The sequence below is a fragment of the Anser brachyrhynchus genome, assembly GCF_964034855.1.
Source record: "Anser brachyrhynchus genome assembly, chromosome: 2".
NCBI lineage: Eukaryota > Metazoa > Chordata > Aves > Anseriformes > Anatidae > Anser > Anser brachyrhynchus.
The window spans coordinates 94,857,167-94,880,947 of NC_137695.1; the positions used below are offsets into that span (position 1 = coordinate 94,857,167).

Genomic DNA, 23,781 nt, shown 5'->3' on the forward strand with positions numbered 1-23,781 from the left:
ATAGGTAGGATATTTTGATGGTTCTACTGTTCTAAAGCATAGAATCATAGAATGGTTTGTGTTGGAAGGGACATTAAAGATCATCTAGTTCTAATCCCTGCCATGGACAGGGACACCTTCTACTAGACCAGGTTGCTCAAAGCCCTATCCAACCTGGCCTTAAACACTTCCAGGGATGGGGCAACCTCAACTTCTCTGGGCAACCTGTTCCAGTGCCACCCTCATAGTTAAGAATTTCCTCCTAACATCTAATCTAAATCTACCCTCTTTTAGTTTAAAACCATTCCCCTTTGTCCTATCGTTATCTGCCTGAGTAAAGGCAATCAGTGTTCACTGCGTTACTATTGTAGCCTTCGTATTTACACAGGGTAGAATGACCACTTAGTCTGGCTTTGGAAGGACAAATTTCCTTTACTTGAAATTTGACACATATTTGTACTATGGAGCATGGTACTTAATTTCTAGGCTCACTTGAGAGTTTTAATTAATTGCTTCATTGAAAATGCAGGGATTTAGCTAATGTAGGTGACCATAAACATCTTCTACTTGCATCTATGGCATACCATATTTGTGACTTTAACTGAAGATCTTAATTTTCCTTTGGGCCTGTGATAAGTAGAGGAAAGCAGAATAGCTGTTATGTGAATATATCTAAAATAAACATCTATCACATAGTTAGCTGAGACTGTGAAGGAATGGGCTCAATGACCCAAGTGGTGCCTCCCAATCCAGTGTTTCCAAATCTCTCAAGTTCCTACTCCATGACTACAAACATTTAATTCTTCCCCTGTGCCACCAATTCTCCATTAATCTCGCAGATTCAACACTTGTTTAAATCCCACATAATTCTCACAAATACACTAAATTATTTAACATTCCCCAACATCATCCTTCTCTGAACCAAAGATGTGCCTGGTAACTCTCAGGAAATTAATCACTTTTCCATCAAAACACCATTACTGCCAGCAAATACAGCATATTTTCATACCCCCAAAACAAAATCTTCCATGCTACAAATCTTCCTTCCAGACTCATAATTTTTTCCCTCACCCATTATTAGAATCATCACCCACTGAAACCAATCTCTTTCTAAAAGTGAGCAAAAACATATCCCATTACAATAAGACAGAAAGACCTGCTGTGTCTGGTCCAAGTAGTTCTTCTAAATAAATCACTCCTACAGAGTCCTTACTTCATGTCCCTTTTCCATGTAAAATATTTTGCATTTCTTTTAACAAACTGCCAGGACTTCTTGGGGATATATCTTTCTCCTCTCAGTGCTGGGAAACAAGTCCCTTTATGATCACATGAGGAAAGTTCATTCAAAATACAGAAACACTGAATATTGAAAGATGAATACTGAAATAATACTTGGCTTCAGCTGCATGATGAAAAGCAGTGAACCCCATCTGAAACTCTAAGAAATATCTTTCCAAACCGTATTACCATTGTTACGGGCACACAGACAGTGGGAAAACACTAACTTTTTAGTGAGCTCTTAGTTACCTGAACAGGCTTACACTGAGAATTTGTGCTCATGGAGTTTTTCCTGACCATGTGTTTAATAAACTTGAAAGTTAAGCACAACTCTTATTGTAAGCAATCACTTGTTTAAGATGGGATGACACTACATTTTCATTTATTAAAGAAGGCATGTTTTAATGAACACTGGGAAGACAACCTTGCTTAAATCCCACCTTTGCCATTCCCTGTGTTACCTAGGCAACATTTATATTCTCTTTATATCTGTTTCCTCCTGTAAATGTTTGCTATAATAATACTTAACTAATACAAAAGGGTGTTGTGATGTGAACAATGATTAGTTCATGGTTTCATAGCATATTGAAATCTTTGGATTAAAGATGTTGTGTAAGTATAAATACTATTATTTTTAACAATATTTGTTTAAGCTATGCTAACACCTTTCAAAGAGTAATCTCCGATCTTACATTTTTCTTTCAATTTCTCAAAATGATTTATCTAAATAGTAAGGAAGAAAATACTTATGCAGAAGGGCCCAGAATATGGGTAGCTACTTTTTAAAAGCAGATGTTTTAAAAGAAATTTGTACAATTCAGCAAAGTTAGGGAATAGATAGGGGTTTCTGTCAAGTTAGTATGATAAATGAAAGGGCTCTAGTGGCCCCTCTGTTTGTTTAGACCTCTTGTTCCTGCTACAACTCTGCACAAAACTAGCATTGAAGTGTCTACTGTTAAAACATAACATAACCTGACAATGATCAGCCCACAGGGCTTTTCCAAGAGAAGGCCATATTGTTCTGCATGGGGAAGTGCTCTAGCACGAGATGTCCTGAGACATGAAGGAAAGCACCAAGTGCGGAAAACTTTCCAGTACATTAGTAGTATATGAAAGGAGCTGACCATTTGTACATTAATATTGCCTTGTCCCAGAGACTGACATATGGGAAAGTACTGCACAAGATTCTCTAAAGACGTCTTGTTTTATCCTTGTATTATAAGAACAGCCACAACATACAGAAGATTCCAGGTTTAACAATATAGGACCCAAACACATTTTTGTATAGTTATCACTTAATTTTTATCTTGTGCAGATGACTGAACAATATTATATATATATATATATATTTACTATGCACTATTTGTAAATCCACTACAGAATGTTTACCTTGGGAATAGCTTTAACATTAAGCATTTTATATACCAATCAGGGCATTTGTTGTTAAACAGTTTTCTGCTAATGGCAAAGGTATTCTGTTTTTGACTCCAGAGGATTTTTAAATGTCATGAAAAAGACTGGTATTTATGATATATATAAGATCTTACATTTCAAATAAAGTCAAACAGTCTGATGCTGACTTGAAAACAACATAAGAATTAAAGAAAATGATCATGAAAAAAAAATTAAAAAGTATAACGAGAATCTATGTTTTCCAAATCTGCACACAGAGAAATTTAAGCAGCGGTGACCTGAATTTATTGTTCTGTTCTTGTTGTTGTTGTTTGTTTGTTTGTTTCAATGTACAATACTGACACATCAAGAGATCATTATGTTTCTACTTATGCAGTGTAAAGAAGAAATAGGCAATGTATCGTTCGGTATTTCTGCAGAAATAAATACAAACCTCTCCAGTTTGTACAGGTGGTTTTCATATATACCTGAATTTCACCAAAGTTCAAACACCTTGGGGAAGATTATGCTGCAGTCAGAAGGTTTTTCACAGCTTGAACATTCAGTTCATTTAAGTCACCGAAGCTTTATTTATTTATTTATCTATTTATTTATTTATTTATTATGCCATTTCTACTAACACGAAAGAGCTGGAAAGAGTAAATAGAAGTAATACCTGGAAGATATTGAGTATAATTCTAGCACTTTCTCACACAAAACATGAGTCTCTTCTGCATCTGAGATGAGTGATCCTATATTAAGCTGCCTCAAGCTCAAGGTATTGGTACAGTTGAGGAAAAAATGAGGTTATGGGCAAGGAAAAAAAAAAAAACTGAGCTGTGCTGAGATCTGGGTACCCCTATCCAGCCCAGCATGGGGCAGGAAAAAATACATCTTAAACAGGACTGACCCTCACACTCCACAGGCCTTATGACACAGAGGAAAGCTTGACTGGTATGTACATTGCAAAATGTCATAGGAAAAAAAGAGAAGTTAGTTGTTGGAAGAATTCTGGAAGGTTTTTTAGGGATTCCCTCCCCCCCCCCACCGCCCCGCCCCCCCCCCCCTTTTTTTTAACTTTGAGAATATTGAGCTACAGGTAAAACACAAACAGCTTTATTTTAGGGATGATTTTTGTTTCACCTGTACCACAGTAATGCCAAACTAAGTGTCACTGTTGTCTGGTATGACATTGGTGGGAACTGAACATTTTTCTAGACCCATATGCCTATACACAGTGGCTGAATATCGTCAGTTGTCAAGGAATATTTTGGTGAGTATTACCTTATTTTATATCTCTCTAGGAAATCAAACTAGGAGTAAAAAAAATTAAAATAACACCTGTCTGTACAACTATGAAGACATATTCTTTTAGGCTTACGAGTCCTCAAAAAATCATGTAAATTTTAAATAATCCTCAAAAACAGCATAATTTTCTTCCATATAATGAATAGTCCCTCTGTTATTCCCTAGATCAATCTATGCAGTCAGAAGTACAGTGAAAGTATCCAAGGTATAGAGAAACTAACAACAGAAAGAAATCAGCAAGTCAACTTCTATGCACTTAATAGTCTGCTGCACATTCCCTCCAGTTTCTAGCTTTGCAAGAGCATATGTTTCTTCTTTTGTTTGTTTTCTGGAAAGCACCCAAGGCACCTCGCTGAAGGTAGCATGGGATGACACACAAATTGAGTTGGCCAATGCTTCCCTGTGCAGGTGCTTTTCTCAGTTCATGGACACTACAACACGGGAGTGATTCATTCTGTTTATAACTATTCTACAATAGTATGAACTCAAGGAAAGTGTCTGTACCACTGCAGTTTTCCCCAAAGTCTTAGAAATGATTAAATGTTCCCATTGAAGCAGATAATGAAGAAGAACTCTGTGGGAAAAGAGGCTTTTTTTTTCTTCTTTCCTTTTATTTTTTTTCCTACATTTACTTGCAGATTGTTTGAAATGCCAAGAATATGATTATTAATGTGCATATAAATATTGATTCTCACAACATCAACCCTAACTCAGATATTGAAATCATGACCACCTATCAGCAGGTGGTTACTAAATGATTAAGTGCTAATTGTAGTTCATGCTATTAATTCTAGCTTAATGCAAGTTAGAAGGTGTTTACAAACATGTCTCAGTGCTAGAGATTATAATTGAGGAACATACCTCATTTCTAGTTCCTGGGATCTAGGTTTTAAGGATTGACATAACAGAAACCCTAGGATGAGGAAACCTTACCTGGGTGTCCTCCTACTCTTTGTGGTGTGTTACCAGTAGCTGTCCATAAAGTCTGGGCAACTTCTTTTTCTTCTGCTTCACAAAAGCCACCTTAAGAGTGCACAGAATGAAAAATAGTCTTACTGGGTCAAAAGCCTGGTCACTGCTCCTCCACAAATGCTGCATGTAAACCTAGGATGTCTGCCTCAGCTCTTAGCATTGATGCTCAGTCAATTCTTGACTTTCCCCTTTTTAAAATGAATATCAGGACCCAAAAGAGAATGGAGAGGATTGGCCAAAAGTCTTTTCTTGATCACTGCGTTTTATATAAATAATTAAATATGCATTGGAACATGGTTGAAAACATACTTTATTGTTTGTAAGGACACTAACTCATTGGATGTTGAGTACCTGCCTCAGTGGATGTTTAATGATGTTAAGCATAGAGGAGCAGAGGCAATAGGATGATATAACAAACATGCAGACTTCCTGGAATACACTATTTGACATAATTGAAGCACTTCACAGGGGCATAGGAAATGTGAACTGAGGCCTGCTCTGGCAAAGTAGGAATTTGAGCTCTGGCCTCCCACATAGTTGGTCTGTATTTTAACAAGTGGGGTACTGTAAAGAAGGGGAATGCTTCCCTCTGGGGTCCCCTGTGAGACAGAGCTCATCAGACCCAGGCACAGGAATACAGGAAAAGATGACTGAGTGTTCCAGATGGTCATAATATTTGACTCATATGAAAAAGGTGGTTTGAATCTCAGGCATTCTTGGTCTTATTTTGCTTCATTTAAAATAGGATTTCAACAGCTTCCTTTTCATGCTCTGTAAGTTCAACATGAATTCTGCAAGCAGACTTTTATTTTATTTCATTTTATTTTGGAAAGGTAAATTTATTCCTGAAAATAGTTTCTTTCTACATCTTATTTAGGAACCAAATCCTGCTGCCTCATCAACACAAATAGATTTTTGTTTGTTTATGTTTTGACACGTTATGACATTTTTCTATTTTAGCTAGATATAAGATAAACCCTGACAAGTCAATATTCAAACTCCTGTCTACAAGAGTCCCTCTCACTATGTTTATTACAGAATAGTCCACCAGTTCTAGTCACAAAATTCAAATTGAATCTGACCCTAACATGTCCTTGCAGACACACTGCAACTGAAAGAGTAATCTAATGTAGATTCTAGCACATTGTAAGCATTATTTAAAAGCAAATAAACATACAGTTCAGAAAGTTATGGTAGACTGTAGACACAGAGCCATGAAGAAATGAAGAAAATTGAATCTTTATTACTAAGGGTAAAATTAGAGTGAAGAGCAGTTAAACAGATCTGCTAGAAAACTTACTTTGGGCTGCTCTTATAACTGAATGGCAGGAATCTCATCTGGTTTTCAGAAAGAGTTGTGTGTTTTCATAAATCTTTGAGAACAGAATAGCTCAGACAAAAGAAACATCACATTTTCTTGCTATGATGTGTTGCAGAGGAATCATATGTAGTAAAAGGCATAATCTGAAGATGTATAAAGTTGTGTTTTCCTATGATACAGTAATGCCCAATGAGTTACATTAAAATATGAGAATGTATGCTGAAGGTTTTAAACTTATTGTAGCCTTTTTTTTTTCTTCCTTTATTTTTTTTCTTTTTCCCCAAGAAATAGGAAGGAAACTGGAATATAAAATCAGTGTTGTGGTGTTAAACTTCTTACTTTACAGTTCAGAACATAACAGGAACAGAATATTTACAGCGGTCCACTATTGGTCCAAGACTTAATATGTTCTTTAGTAAAGGAGTAGCATTGAGAAATCATTTGGGCACTAAACTAATAAGAATAAGGATTTAAATTTTTTTTTCAACATAAGTTGCACTAAGAAAATGAGAAATAGGAGTTCTACCTTCCACTTCTGACCCCAGTATTTTCTTCATCTTCATTGAACATATTTAACAACAATGTAGTGAATCAGATTGTTGAGCAAAGCTATTCAGTGGTCAAATGTATGTTGTCAGAGAGTTCATGAAAAAGTCATTAGCTCTCCTCCCCTTCTCTTTCACTGTCAGGCAGAATCATGTCATAAATATAGCCACTTGTCTAGCAGGATATCAATCTATCCAGGTATCACCCACTTCCTGTCTCTGGCCATATGTTTCTGTTATTTATGTCAAGAAAATAACATTTACACATCCGCTGCTAGTTGTTTACAGAAGTTTAACTCCTGTGATATAGTCCTGCTTGTGTTGCATGCTTTTAGGCCATAGATAATACATGAGATTGTACATTTTAAAATATGCTTCTACATGCATGATAGAATAAACACAGACGTGAACTGACAGCACCATCTGCCAAACACAGTTGATGTCAGGGGAATGGTCTCTGCACAATATTCTGCTGCTCCCCCATGAGATAAGACTATTTTTTCTCATGGTATAACTACTCTAAATTTGTCTTGTTCATCTAGTACTCAAACTGTTAAAAATCTCACAAGTAGAAGGGACTCAAAAACAGGCCTTCTAAGAAGTACCGCAGGGTGGAATAGTGGAAATTGAACAATTCTCATATACATTTTTCTTGCTCTTATGACTAGTCATATTCTTGTTTACATACTTACACTAGAAATAAACCTGTAAGAAATGTATACATGATACCTAGATACTCAGTGCTCTGAAGTCATGTAAAATTCATAATATTAATCTTTAAGTGGTCCATCTGAAAATTATATAGGGCAATCTGCCTTCACATGCAGTGTAGCTGTTTGCAATGAGACATTAGCAAAAGTTGTTGTTGTTGTTGTTGTTTGGTTGCTTGTTTATTTTCCTCCTATAACCCCCCATTATTCACAGTCCTTATTGAAACAAACAAACAAACAAACAAAAAAGTAAAGGTAATTTTTTTTCCTTTTAATATTTTCAAATTCATAAGCATTTGTTTGTTTGTTTAGACTCGTATCCGTTATCAAGAGCTGGCTCTATTAACAGACTATCTCCTGGAGGTAACTGGTAGGATTAGGAGGGAAAAAATCCTTTTGCATGTCCTGCAACAGCAACAAATTCAAAGCTGCAAGGTCCATGAATATGTGACAATCAACATCTACAAGGGAATGAAATAGTGACTTCACCAAATGTCTCGATGAGCATATTCCTGTCTTCCAAGCCTCAAAGTCTACAGTGTTAATGGGCACAAATGGTCAATGACCTTATCTAGTCAGGTTAGCTAGAAGCTAAAAGGCCGTTTCCTGGAGCCTACTGACAATGACAGTTGTCCACATTCTGCTCTGCGATAATCTCAAAACCATAGGTAACCATAATAGTTCATAGTTGGATATGTCATATGCCTGAATTTCCCTGCTTATTCTACTTAAAGAATAGATCAGAAGTGTGTGAGCTTGTGCAGTCAGGAGGTTCAGAAGTCCAAGAGAAACTGGTTCTGTCAATTTACAGATGAGCAATTCCATGCATGTGGAAAATGCTCAACCCATTCTGACTCCATCCAGCTCATTTGGCATGCACAAGTCACAACTGCCAAGCATGTTTGTCACACTTTAGGCATGCCAGGACACAAATATGAGTCCTCCTGGCAGTTAAGAGTTGTGGGATATCCACAGAAGAAGCTTGAAATTTCGTTTTCAAATCCTAGCTTTGCCTGACAGGAGCTACATCTATCATGTGGGGAGTTCTGGATTCCTTGTAATCATGGGACTGTGGCCTTTATTTCTGACAAGATATTCTACTCTGAGCTTGAAGAATTAATTCTTAATGAAAATGTTCTCAGAAATGTTCCAGAGGAAAGATTTAGTATATCTGAATCAGCTTTTTCTCACAATAAAGCTTTATTTGAATAAGTAAAATAATATAATATTATTTATTCATAAAAATAAAGAATACTTGACCATCCTTATTTGCTGGTATCCAGATTTCCATTTTGCACAGTGAAAAAGCATTGGTTCTGCTACTGTCGAGGCCTTCTCTCATTGTAGATAGCTGTGAAACAAGGTTTGTGGTGTTCTATATTATCTGATGTAACATAAATATATTTGATGTAATGTTTGATGTTGATGTTAATGTTGCATGTTAGGTATTCTTTGCTTTTTATTGCAATTATATGACATCAGCACTAAAAGAGTTTGTAAGGAGAAAATAAATAAAATTCATGACCAGTTGTGATTCAATCTTTTTAAATTACTTTACTATTTGTAAAAAAAAATATCTTTGAAAAGTCTTCTTCTAAGTAAAACAAGTTTTTCTGGCTTTCTTATGCACATAATTTATTTGGAAATAAAAAAGTTAGATCAGCGTGTTCTCACATTAAAACATTTTAAATGTAAAATATGCAACTGTTTTACAAACTGGGTAGTTTTTTTCTTATTGTTTTGTTTTTTAAATTACAGTGACTATATTTAAAAATTTTATACATGAAAGATGAACTTTGTCATCATTGGTACAGAATTATCTTTCGTAGTATTTACATCACTTTATAATATGTATATAGAGGCTACCCTGGTATCCCACTAAAACTGAGTATAGATTAAATCCTTGACTTGCCACTGTAACAAATCAGTCTAATTACATGGGATTATGTGGTGAATTTTTTAAGTAGTTTCTTGACCTACGAAATAACATTAACAAAGAACTATTTATGCAGACATTCACTTCAGAAATATTTGTTAAACCATTGTTTTTAGATTAATTAATACTACTTCCTTTAATATTTAGTCATGTTGTTAAAGAATGTTTCTGATTCTGTTTACCTGAGTTTATTTATAGTTTAAAATGTCGTTAACAAGATGGACATATTGTTTTTCATATCTACCTAAATTTTCAGTTTTGCAGATTTTTTTCCTGTAAGTTATAAAAATCCCTAGTTTTCATACTAGTCATGTTCTTTGCTTTACTTCCTATTCAGAAATAAAGAATAACAAGCTATTTGTATTTGCTGCTCATCTACAAGATCCACAGTCTTTCAGTTCCCAGACATCAGTATTTTGTTTTCTTAGCAATGTGAAATAATTTTGTTTGTTTTTCCTCTTTTTTTTTTTTTTTTCTCAGCATACCAAGGTCTGCACAGGTTTGAAGGGCACATTAGATTCTGAAAGCAAAAACAAAGTTATCTGGAACTGACATAGTACAGGAAAACAGAACATGTAAACAGCAGGGTCTGAAATCCTACCACGTCTCTTCACTTTATCTTCTAGGGAAAGTGTTACTTACGTGCAGATACACACGTACTAAACTTACATGTATATATAACAGCAAATTTGTTAAATGGTACACCATGACATTAACGTGTCAACTCTGGAGCCATATAGTTTTTTTCTAAAACTTCAGAGATCATTATAGTTAAAATAAATCTTAATGGATAGGTTCATCTACAAATTAAAGCATACTTTCTGAACAGTCTGAGTGTTACCTTTAAGACAAAGTCAGTTGGGATAGTCTGAATTTAGTAGCTGTCATCATACCCCCAAAATACCTGACAGGTATACTTACTGACATATGATATCCTTAGGTAGGCAATGTCACACATTAAAACATCAAAGCAATGTTAAATAGATGTTAATAAGAAAGTAGTCTTCCTCCTGATCATGTCACTGCTATAGATTTAAATCAGCTGTTAGAACTACTTGGTGTTCTACGTAAGTAAGGAATAAAGGATTAGAGTTAATATAAAACAAATAAACAAACAACATTCTCTTCAAAGTTTTTTTTTTTTTTCACCTGTATTTTGTATTCATTAATTGAGTACTGTCCTGGTTCCAGTTAGGACAGAGTTAATTTTTCCTCATAGTAGCTGGTAGGGTGCTATGTTTTGGATTAGGATGAGAAGAGCGCTGATAACATGCTGATGTTTTAATTGTTGCAGAGCAGTGTTTACACCAGGCCAAGGACTTTTCGGCTTTTCGCTCTGTCTTGCCAGCGAGCAGGCTAGGGGTGCAGCAGGAGCTGGGAGGGGACAGACCCAGGACAGCTGACCCAAACTGGCCAAAGGGGTATTCCATACCATCTGACGTCATGCTAAACAATATATAGGGGTGGCTGGCCGGGGTGGGGGGCCGGCTGCTCGGGGATAGGCTGGGCATCGGTCAGCGGGTGGTGAACAATTGCATTGTGCATCACTTGTTTCTTACACATTATTATTATTAATACTATTATCATTATCACTATTATTATTGTTGTTATTATTATATTCCTGTCTTAATAAACTGTCTTTATCTCAACTCACAGGCTTCACTTTCCCGTTTCTCTCCCCCATCCCAGAGAGGGAGGGGGGAGGGTGAGCGAACGGCTGTGTGGTGTTTAGCTGCCAGCCGGGTTAAACCACAACAAGTACCAAATAGATTAATCAATAAAATTGATCCTCAGTAGAACTCATGTGGAATCCACAGATTCAAGTATATTTTTAAAATATAGCTAAACCTTCAAATTACTACCTGCTTGAACTCATCCTTAATCATTATAGAATTCAAAGGGCAATCTTATTGTGGAAAGGGAAAAAATACTTATAATGGGGAACATGATCAGTGCAACAGCTGACACCTTTCTGCTAAATTAGGTTTTAGAGGAACCAAATCTAGATAGTCTGGTGGGTCTCAAGCCTGAGGTTTTTCCTTTGTACCTTCTGTGAAACTTCTGTGTTGTTTTTGTTTGGTTAGTTTTAACTTGAAGTCATAGAAATTGAAGAGAGATACTAGAACATGCAGGTTGGAGAGAACTGTCCTTCAGACTCTTACTCCAAGTATAGAATTTGGATAAATTTGTTCATTGTCTTGTCTGAGACCTGGACAGGGTTTCCACACCATCTTTTGGCATCTTCTTGCAAGACTAGACTGCCATCATTGTGATGCCTCTTTTTCCCTGCATCCCACTGGAATTTCATATGCTGAACCTTTTAACTGTTGCCTCTTGTCTTTTTGCTGTGTGTCTCTGACAAGTCTGTCTCTATCGTCCCAATAAACTGTTTCACCCTACTTCAGGAAATGGAAAACACCAATTAGATCTCCCCTTATTAACACTGTCCTTTCTCATCTAAGCAAACCCAGTGCTATCTGTCTCTCCTCGTACATCATGAAGTCAAGCCCAAGGCAACTGATTGAAGACATTCAAGAATTTTACACACACACACTCCTACTTCTTTAGCCTGTATTTTATTAACATCGGTCTATGTTTAGAAAGATTAACACAGTGTAATGAGGTTGTTGAAATTACTTTTTCCTGTACTGCCCTATCAGTTTTCCACAGCTGAAGAAGGTTGGAAATCATGAAGAAAAGCAAAAAGAGAGAGGCTGAGGCAGTGAAAGGGGGGTGATTTGCCCCTCTTATTTTGTAAAGCCTAATTCTAAAAAAGGGGGAAAAATCAACATGGAGAGAAACAGCAAATTCCACCTCATTCTGTAATTCCTATTAAAAAGAATAATTTAGATTAGGTGAAACGTATTATTGAATTCCAGTGACCTAGGATTTCTGGGAACAATTTGACTTAGTATAGTTTGCATATCCTCAATATACAATAAGGAAAGGGGAAGAAACTGAATTGTTCAAGAAACAGTAATAATTACTGTATGGCTATCAGAAGGATAGGCTGCATACGGCAGCTTCTCTTCCTCAGGAATGGCACAGCTAACTCTTAAATCCTGACTGAGTTTGGCCACACAAAACTCACAGAAAGGGAAGATACCATAGCATGGCACAAATGGTTAGTGAAATGGAACAATACTTGTGATTCAGAAAGTATATGATATGAGTCTTTGCATTTTTAGCTGTTTTTTTTTGGTGGTAAATTTTGGTTTTCCCCAGCTATCATAGTGAAACAACACAGAAACCTAAAGTTGTATGTGGAAAAATAGCCTTACACTTACCTTATTTAGAAACGCAGCGCACACATGCACTCACACACACACACACACACACACACACACAAAACAACAAAAAAAAAAACCTGTAAGTGAATTATTTTAACTAAAACAACTGAAATTTTAAAATGTTAAGTTCTGTGGGAACCCTGCAGAGAGACCAGTGGATAATATCTGATCTTGAAGTGATCAACCACTTTATTGGTTCAGTTTAATTGAATAAAACTTTAACCAGCACTTCTGAACCCATTATTCAACTTCATTATCTCTCTGCACTGTTTCAGGAGACTACTCAAAAGTATATATGTAAGCAGTTTTGGTAGGCATATTTATTATTTTAAAATAAATATATTTTAATAATGTAATGATATATCACAAGTTGCAGCTGAAGAGAAAATACAGGATCAAGAGCTCCTGTATTTTCAGAAATACCTTGTTTGTATCTCATGTGCTAAGAAATGCTAGGAAACTGTGGATATTTTGTCCTGTAGTTTCATTTTATTTACAGTATTGATTTTGTTCTGGATTTTCAGAAGTAGAAGACAAAGTTGAATGCTACAAACTCTGCTTCTACCATTCAGTAATCACAGTGATGTCTCAAATGAGTATGTTTGAAGTAATAACTGTCCCATATATCTTCCTGAAATATTACTGCACAAGCCGAGTAATGGCAAGGTTAGCAACTGTTTTATTTGTCCTTGAAGCATATAAAAATGTGACCACCACAGGACTATGCAAGGTCTATATTTGTTCTATGGAGAAGGACCAGCCTTCCGGGACTCAGAGAGCAAACCAAAATTTCTCCTCTGCAATTTCCTTTAACCTTATGCATTGACATTTGATGACTATTTATTTATTTATTTATTTAACTGGATGTTTGCACTATAAGATTAAAACAGTCATAATTTAAACTATGTATTTAGTTTACTTTCTAAACACAGTATTCAGCAGCTAGATGAACACTACTGAAAGATGCATTAATCTTTTTTCTTTTTTTTTTTTTTTCCCTAGGAACATGAACAATAGAACTCTGAGGGAGCTCAGTGAACATTGCTTATAAATAAATAAAATTATGCTTAGAATTATCTTTTTTTTTTCTCTCTCTCTCTCTCTCTCTGAGACCAATCCCAAAAGCTCAAAAACTGCTGTCAAAGAAGAAAAATCAAGAATTACAACAAGATTTTATTTTATTTTATTTTATTTCCTACGGTAAAGTTTTTTAGCTCTTACTGCTCTGTATATGAAGTATGCTGTTACTAAGACTGAACATATTCATGGATTAGGATGATTTCTAGCACTACCTCATTAGGAGGTTTCACTGAGGTTATGTTGAGTGTCCAGATTCTATTCAAGTTCCAAGAATCTCACTAATAATTCCTACCATCCAGCCCTTAATTCTAAACTGGTATTCCATTTGCTTCTGACTCCTTCTCCAGCAGGAGTACAGGAGTTCTTTAATGCCCTCCTTCTTTTCTGAACCTTAGGGAGCACCACGCATTTCACACCAGGACCACACTGAAATGGGTGAGGAAGTAGAGTAGGCAGACAGCAAATGCTGAGATTTAGCAGAACTGAATGTGCAGCCCTGGGCCTTATTTACTTAACTCCATTTACCCTTTTCTGAATACTCAATTATTAATTTCCTCATGGACTTTCCTTTTATAATTTTGGTCCCTTGATGTCAGGGTGAATAATTACAGTGAAAGCTGTTCACAGCCTCTGCCTCTTTGTGATGCAACATGACTAGAACAGATAATCTCAGAAACTCTTAACACTGGAAAGGTGCAAAGAGATACATAGAAGCTTGTGTCTTATCCAAAGTCAAATATATTTTATAGAGATCTCAGAAAGCATGCCATTGTGGTAAACTCTCAAGTCTGCCAAATTTCTGCTTCAAATATTGGGAGATGAAAGATTATCTGAAAAATAAAAATAAATACCAGCTTCTTGAATATTCATATCACAGATTTTTTTTTTCAAAATAAATAAATAAAGAAATAAAAATGGTAATATCCCAAGCAACTATTTTCAAGATATTAAGGGTAGAAATGTCCAGCAACCTGAATAACATGCTATTTATTGGTAACATCTGGAACTATGCTTGCCTTCTCTCCCCTCATGACCTGTTACAAAAATAAAATACATTGTTCAGAAACATATTTTCAAATCTTTTTTTTTTCTTTTTTTGGGGAGGGGGAGGGTGGGATAATAAAAATGTGAAGTAGGAAGTTTAAATTCTGCTTACATTTACAGATTTAGATCATCTGCAAAAATAACAATGAAAAAGATTATGCTGAGGAGATCTGGCATGTCTCACTGAACATATACAAGAAAAGGCTGCCAAAAGTCAATAAGATTCCACTCTCCAATGATGAGATGGACTCTTGGATGAGAGGTACTCTTGTCCTACTTGTCTATATCACCATAGCTGACCAGCATCTGGACTATTTGGCCTGAGAATTTGTCCCTATCTTCTAAACTTTTCCTTGCCTATCACCTCATAGTACTGAACAAGCAAAGGTGGCAAGGAGCTCCTAAATAACCTTAGGAAAAAATAAAAGGGAAGCATACAAAGATGGAAGCAGCATCAGGTCACCCAGGAAAAGGGAATACAGAGAGGAGTCTGACTATGAAGGGACAAGTTTAGAAAAGCTATATGCCATTTGAAGTTGAATTGAGCAACTGATGTCATCAATCTGGAATTGTTCAAAGCGTTTGATACTGTCCTGCATGGCATCCCTGTCTCTAAAATGAAGAGATATAGGTTTGATGGATCCATGAATCTGGATAAGGAATTGGTGAGATGGTCACATTCAAAGTTGCAATGAATGGCAAGATGTCCAGGTAAAGTGGTGTCTCTCAGCGGTCTGTATTAGGACTGGTATCATTTACCATCTTTGTCAGTGACATGGATAGTGGGATTGAGTGTACCCTTAGCAAGTTTGTGGATGACACCAAGTTGAGTGGTGCAATCAACACACAGGAAGAAAGGGATGTCATCCAGAGGGACCTTGATAGACATGAGAGGTGGGACCATGCAAACCTCCTGAAGGTCAAGTGCAAGGTCCTGCACCTGGTCTGGGGCAATCCCAAACATGAATACAGACCGGGTGACAACTGGACAGAGAGCAGCCCTGTGGAGAAGGACCAAGGGGTGAATGAAAAGCTCAACATATGAGCCAACAATGTATGCTTGCAGCCCCAAAAGCCAACCATATCCTGGGCTGTATCAAAAGAAGTGTAGCTAGCAGGTTGAGGGAAGTGATTTTCCCCCTCTACTCTGCTATTGTGAGACCCCACCTGGTGTACTAACTTTAGCTCTGGGTCTTACAAAAGACATAAGTCTGTAAGAGCAGGTTCAGAGGAGGGCCGCAAAGAAGATCAGAGGTCTGGAACACCTCTCCTATGAAGACAAGCCGAGAAAGTTGAGGTTATTTAGCCTAGCGAAGAGAAGTTTCTGGGGAGACCTCGTAGCAGCCTTCTTCCTTGAAAAGGGCCTACAGAAAAGATGGGGAAGGGCTCTTTATCATGGAGTGTAGCGATAGAACAAGGAGTATTGGCTTTAGATCAAAAGAGGGTAGATTTGGAATAGATATTTGGAAATACTGTTTAGCATCTCCATTAATATCCTAGATTATGGGAAACAGTGCAAGTTTTCAGATGATACAAAATTGGGAGGGATGGGTAATACACTAGATGTTTGTGCTACCATTCAGAAGGACCTTGAAAGACTGGAGAACTAAGCTGACAGGAATATCCTGAAGTTTAGCAAAGGAAAATATTAATTCTTGTTCCAGAAGGAGGAAGCCCCAGGCACCCATCCAAAGAGGCTGGGGACTGAATATCTGGACAGCAGCTTTGCAGAAGAGAAAAAAAAATAAAATAAATGGGGTCTGGTGGACACCTAGTGAAACAGCAGTGTTCTTACAGCAAATGTGGCTGTCAGCACTTGGTCTGCGCTAGGAAGAGCATCACCAGCAGGTCAAGGGAGGTAATTCCACTCCTCTACACAGTACTAGTAAGAGATCATCTGTTTCCAGGACCCTGGTAAAACAGAGAGGCCTTGCTGGGTTTTGCTAGTAACCAGTATATGTTTCTGGGGGAGGCTTTGAGAAGGATGCAATAGCAATTTGTGCAAGCCTAATCTTATTTAACAGTAATGATCCAGAAGAGGCAAGAGGCAAAACAATAACGAAATGCATTGACACAACCTCAGGACTTCCAACAGCAATGCAAGTGATCTAAGACAATTTCAAAATACGATCACAGAACACCAGAACAAAATATATCTATTATGAAACATAAAAGAAAATAGTACCTACACTGTCCATTCACTGCTATTAAGAAACTACCATACAGGGTCAGATTTAGGCTTACCGAGGACAGTAGCCTTTCTTCAAATGTACTGGGAATTTCAGAGTAAAGACCAGGAAATCTTAAAGTAAGGCAAGCTTCTGTGGTACTTTTGTATACTAATAGATCTTTTCTTTGTTTGCATTCCAGTAACACACGATGAGACCTCATTTCTGCCGTGTTAAGGCCATGACTACTGCCTAGGAATGATACAGGCCACTTGTCTTCTCTTCTTTACTGTAGACAAGTAGCTGGAAATGGGGAAAAGAGTCTCCACAAATGAGTCTGTTACCCATACAGTATTATCCAAATATATAGGATGAGAGCACAGTGTTCTGAAGAAGAAATGAAATAACTCTGTATCTAAAGAAGTCAGTGAAGGTCTAAGCTACAGTAGAGTCAACAACATAACATAGCAAGATTGAAAAAATTACTTTATTGATGTTTGTTGAATAGTGACAAAAGAATACATAAATCCCTTCATAATATTCCCTTCAGTTTCTTTATTTTATTATTATTTTTTTAATCTCTTGACTTTTGTCTACCTCTAGAAATGCAAAGTCCATTCTTGGCTCTTGTCATGTTCCTGGCCACAAAGTTATTTTGTGGCAGTAGGTTTCACAGGTCACCTGAACGGAGAGCAAAATCAAGGACTAGTTTGTTTTAAATTAGTTGCTTTCTAATTTCATGGAACACCTACTTTTCATGCTGAGAAAAGGTAAACAGATCTTTCTAATAATCCTTCACAGGATCTCCTTTTCACTGGGTGGATAGACAGAAGTTGGTGGCCTGCTTCTTTTTTGGAAAAGAACTTGATGATACAAAATGGTTATACCTTTACTTAAATCCTTCCTGTTTACAAAGGAAACACACAATCCTTCTTTTCCCAGAATAGAGAAGAACTTCAGAAAAAAAGAAAAAAAAAAAACAAGGAAGAAAAAAAAAGAAGAAAAAAGAGGTGAAACAAGACTTTTGAAAAAAACAACAAATCAGCTGATAGTCACTAAAAAAAAACACATACACACACACACCAAAAAAAAAACAACCACAAGTAAAACTCCCAGAAAAAACGAAAACAACAAAAAAAGCACATACAACTAAGAACCAATCAAACGAGCAAACAAAGAAAAAAACAAAAACAACAATTCTGTTTGTACATCCAAGAAAGTCACTCAAGGACCCACCTCTACTCAGTCCCAATACAGTGGCAGACTTTTGGACAGGAAGGTGAAACAAGCACACTACCTTTTTTTTCTCAAACTCTTGCTATGGATTGCACTTGGAAATAAAGCATTTTTGTATTATATATTAAAAGAAGAGTACTAGAAATACATTGAAGGGAGCTATGAGAACATAAGATATATGATCAAAGGAGCTCAAATGCTGATCTATTTGAAAAAATAAATAAGAAAGCGATGTTTTTGAGAGCTGGGTAAGCAACAGCAAAATGGAAAGTTACTCGTAACATATTTGACAAAACTCCTGTGATTCTGCTAACAGTGAGAAAGTTAAAAAAGTTCTGCTTTTTTTTTTTTTTTTTAATGCTGAAATAGTTTCAAAGTACCTAAAAGCCAATCAAAATATCAAACTATGAGTTATTTCACAGTTGCTACAGTGAATTGCTTCATAGTTGTTGTCACTTTTTGATTGAAGTGATGCAAGTAGACAATACGTGAGACATGCCAGGGAGGAGGAACTTGGAGAAGTTTCAAATGTAGGAAAGTGGTATCTCTTCTTTGTGTCCCTGTAGATTACCTGTCCTAGTAGCTACAAACCTTCCTTTTCTCCCTCCTTTCTCGAACTCACCAGACATATTATGGCCTGCCTGCCTTCAGAGCAGATCCCATTTGCACTCCTGTGCCCACAGGTCTCTGGAAACGTAAAAAATATTGGCCAAGTCCTGGGACAAAGTCCTGGGACAAATGGTTTACAAGTCTTATGTTATACCAATATAGAGGTTGCAATCATAACATAACAAATATGGATTCAAGTTGGACTTCAGTGTTTTTAGTAACAAATGCTTTTTACTCCTTACAGTCCATTTGCTCTCCAGAGTCCCTTCTGTGTCCCTTCTAACTCTCCAGAGTCAGTTCTGTGATCAAAGATCAAAGTTGCTGAATAGCCACAAGGATTCCAATTGCATGGTGGTGACTTTGCACCAGCTGCCCAGGATTTGCCTGTCTTTTTCCACTGCATATCTCTATGGAAACATTTAAGGTACTGCATTATGAAATAGTACGTTTTACAGCATGAAAAGGGCACATTTTACTACTACATGTCTCAAAACTCTCTTTCACAGTATTTTTAAGAATTTAGGCTAACATTACACAAAGATTGCCAGACCCATTTATTTTGAAGAAAATTTAAATCAGTTTTAATCTTGACTTATAATGATGTGAGTTAGAAGAGATCGACACCCTGACATTACCTACTTTGAAACCTCAGTAAAATTATGTAAAAATATACATTCAAATCAGGTGGTAGTATCACAAAAAAATAATGAAAAAAAAGGTAAATTTTTCAAGAGCTAAGTGGGGTGGAATTGGTGGAGAAGATAGCCTTCCTCTGATGAATTATGCTCCTTCTCCAGATTGTCTTCTGGAGTCTAGACCTTCACAGAACTTGGAGACTTCCCTTGCTCCTTCTTTTCTCTTTGTCACCAGGGCTGAGATCAGCCTTTGTGGAGCTTGTACCCCTGAAAGAATGTTTTTTAATCTCAATTAACATTCTTTCTAGACTTCTGAAAGTGGTAATGACTCACAAATTGCATGGACAACACTAAGATATATTTCCCTCAGCATTAGGGAAAACTAGGTAGTTTTATTTAGATGCTGAATAATTCATGTAGATAGTGAGGCTTTTCTTTGAAAGCAAAAAATGTTTAGCCATCAAGTTATTTTGCATTGAGTAACTGGCAATCATATTAGATATTTCTAAGAAAGTTCTAGTATAAAATAGGCAACAAAAGACATTTAAAAATCATGAGAATTTATGTCAATTTTCTATTTATAACATCAAAAACTAAACAATTCAAGCAAATGAACTGTGATTATATAGACAAAATGATTTCCTTATATACTGCTAAGCTACAAATATATCACAATTCATCACTTCGAGGTTTATGAGCTATTCATGTTTAGATGGATCAACCAATCTTTCTCCGATCAATCTGTATGTGCATCTGTAACAAGATCTATTGTGTGAACCTCTACAGAGTTACACCATTGCTGATATTATATATTATTTGTTCTGCATATTGCATTTTACCTCACAATCACTATTGGAAACTTCTGATGTTAGAACGATGCATGCTCTCTGCTTTGCAATTGCCATTATCTTAGATGCAGAGCTTGTATTTATGGTTAAGGTTCCAAGGTAGCATTCTTTTCCTGTTTTCTTCCATGTTTATATAATTTCTACAAAGTTATGAAATGGGTAAGTTATTAATGTATTGATTTAATTAGAAACTTTGATTATATTTATTTTTTACCCACAGATAGTAAAACTGAGTGACTTTCATATACAGTTTACTCTGGCTCTGAAGACTTTAAATACATTTACTGGCAAGCTACTGTAGTAGACACATGGTGGTGGTGGTGGGGGTGTCAGCTTTTAATTGTAACTGTCTTGCAGAGTGGTGTTGTTTTAATATCCTGTATAGATTTTTATGTAATACACTTACTTGCAGGCAGCCTGAAGCAAGAATCAATTCTGTGAAGGATTCTTCTTTTGTTAAAAGCCAATCTTGTTTTAATGATGCATGAAGAAATATTCGAGCATTGACATTTTTCTGTCAGGTTTCTTTTGAAAAATCAATTAAGATAATACTGCTTTGACCTAGTTATCTAGTTAATGCTTATTAGGAATGTAATATGATTTACTGTCAGCATAATAATTTTTGTATCTTATCCCATTAGCTCGTGCATATTTCAAAGTGTATTACACAATGGTCACTTCTTAAAATGTAACGTAGCAGAATACATTAATTAGATTGACTGGAATCATTAGGCAGAAACTCTGTCATTGGCCCTCTGTATCAAATTTGTATATCATCTCTATAAAGTTAATTCATTGTTTACTCACCTGAAGAGTGTTTCTGAAGTTTTTTTATTGGACAGAAACTGTTTGCTTCATGTCTATAAATACTTATTCTTAGCTCTTCCTGGGCTAAGCATACTAATTACATGTGATTATCAGAGAAATATATCTTAGGAAACAAGCTTTTTGGAAATCTGATAAGCCATAAAATTATGGAGAAATATACATGACAGTAATGCCATGAAAACACAGAAACCGCAGTGAAGCACTCAGTTTGGTAGGTGTTCAAAACTAAAATATTTGGTTTATTATTTATTTGTTTATTTACGCATTTCAGCTCTTTAACATTAACGGAAAGGTCAATAAAGTAGTTGCCTTACTGTAGCATTAGTAAGGAATTATTGATTGCTATCCATTTAGTGGTCAGTGTTAATCAAGTAGCAACCTCTTTTAACCTTGTTGAGTAGAACAGAAATTAAATCTTATCACCACTTTCAGGGTAATGGTCTATCTCAGAATAATATTGCAGTTGGACATTTTTGAAAAGTTTATTCACTCCCATTATCCCAATAGTCTGTGTGGAGTTAAGAGAGTGGGAAGGATGGATGACTGACCGTTTTGTAGTTATTGACAAAAAAATATATATATAAAAATAAAAAATCTTAGTGAGGCAAGAGACTTTTTTTTTTTCTTCCTCTTACTAAGAAAGGATGTTTCCTTTATTTCAGAGTAAACAATTATTTGCCAGGCAACTTTAAGTGAAGTACATTAATGATCTATGCACCTGCATTATCATAATTCTGTGGTTTTCTTATGGCAAAATTTCCCCTTAGTTTTACCTGATAGACTCAGTTTTCGTTTGTTTTCCATCTAAAAAGCACATGCCACAGTAATGAAGACACAATCTATGTTAAGATGCACAGAAAACAATAGATACTCACATTCTTAAAATATAATTTCTGCAGAGAGTGGATATATTAAACAATAATAATAATAATAATAAATTAAAAAGATATATCTTTCTTAAAGGGAGCTGTTTCAAATCCCTTAACCAAAAAGACAAGTGAAACATCAAACATCATCACTAGAAAAAGAATGGAACAATAAGGAGTATTTTTTCTTATTTTCTTAAAAAAAATAAATAAACTAACTTGCCTACACATTTGGCCTCTTATTGATTTTCTGAATCTTATACTATTTGTCTATATTCTCTTTCCACTGAGTCAGAGTGGCCGAGGCCACTCTATTGCTGTCATACATCATTTGAAATACACCACTGTAATGTTTGCACTGTAACACGAGCCACTATATTGCATAGATTGACATAAGGAATATGTGTTTCTATAAATATTCTATAAGTATTTGTTTATATAAGTTTCTATAAGTATTTGATGTATACATTTATATAAAAGAAAATAGGGCACAAATGAAGAAATCCTTTCTTGTACATAGATTTCCCTAATTTAACCTAAACTTGTACATATTTAAGTTAGATGTATATATTAGCAAACCTTTTTTTCTAGATGTCATTAGAAATTTCAACAGTCTGGAAGATTTTAGACAGCTTAATATACATAATTTTGTTAACCCTGTGAATATATTTCTATGAAAAAGATGGCATCTTGAAATCCTTAAGTCATGGTGATGAGGGTAAGATGGGTTCTGACTTTCCTTGGATAAATGGAGTGTATGCAAGAAATAAATAAAGAAATAAATAAAAAATGAGTCAGGATACAGGATTTTAAGATTGGCATTGTTCATAATCCACAAGGGAAGCAGGGAGAAAAGAACATCCTGATGCTATCAGTTATTCTTATTTGCATGTAAACTCTGATATTAGGATTCACTTTTGAGCATGTCACTTTTTAGCTCCTAATTAATTGCAATGACAGTACTGTGTGCGTCTGTTTATAAGAAAGATGCTGTTGTGGCTGAGGTTTTAATTATATTAAATATTAATCATGGATTGAAATTGGAAACCTTAAATTATGGTTTAATGATCAATGATCAAACACGTAATCAAGATAAAGAAAATTAGGATGGCAGACAGCAACATCACAATTTGAATTTTACATTACTAGTCTTCTGCCTAACTAGGCACTTTTCTTGAGTATCTGAACTGTTTTGCCTTTTAACTGTGCTTGCAGTTGCTATAGTGATGGTATAATTTTGTAATGGTCTAAAAATGACACTGGCATAGATACTGACAGATAGGAATTAATTCACTAACAAGTAATTATGTAGCGAAATGTTGACTGCCATGCAGAAGGTGCACTGTGACACATTTACTGTTTTTCAGGGATGGCAGTAACATTAGCGTTGGTCATTAGTGGTAGACATCTCCGTACTGTGTTGGATACAGACTTATATGCAGACCTATTTAGTTACCTGTGTGACAGCCTTGTTCAGGACACCAGAAACAGCTGTCCTAGCCTGTATGAGCCAAAATAATTAGGCCTGTCATCTTCTCGCTCTGATTTCCCCTTCAACCTGCTCCACAAAATGCAAATATTTTGCTTTCATTGTCACATTCACCTTGACATGGATATTGCTTTGGCGCATAACTGGATGAGATGACTCAGAATTTGCATTGTTCATTCTAATAAATTTGCTTCCCCTCTACCGCATGGCAGGACCCATCAGATAAAGTCTCCCAGAGTGTCATCAA

At 35.9% G+C, this 23,781-nt stretch overlaps 1 long non-coding RNA gene across 1 annotated transcript; it reads left to right on the forward strand.

Annotated features, from left to right (window-relative positions):
* The first annotated feature begins 10,942 nt into the window (after positions 1-10,942).
* Positions 10,943-14,867, forward strand: LOC308188815. Its single transcript, XR_013945792.1, has 3 exons — positions 10,943-10,965; positions 13,256-13,397; positions 13,734-14,867. It is a non-coding gene; the product is annotated as an uncharacterized lncRNA (long non-coding RNA).
* The last annotated feature ends 8,914 nt before the right edge of the window (positions 14,868-23,781 follow it).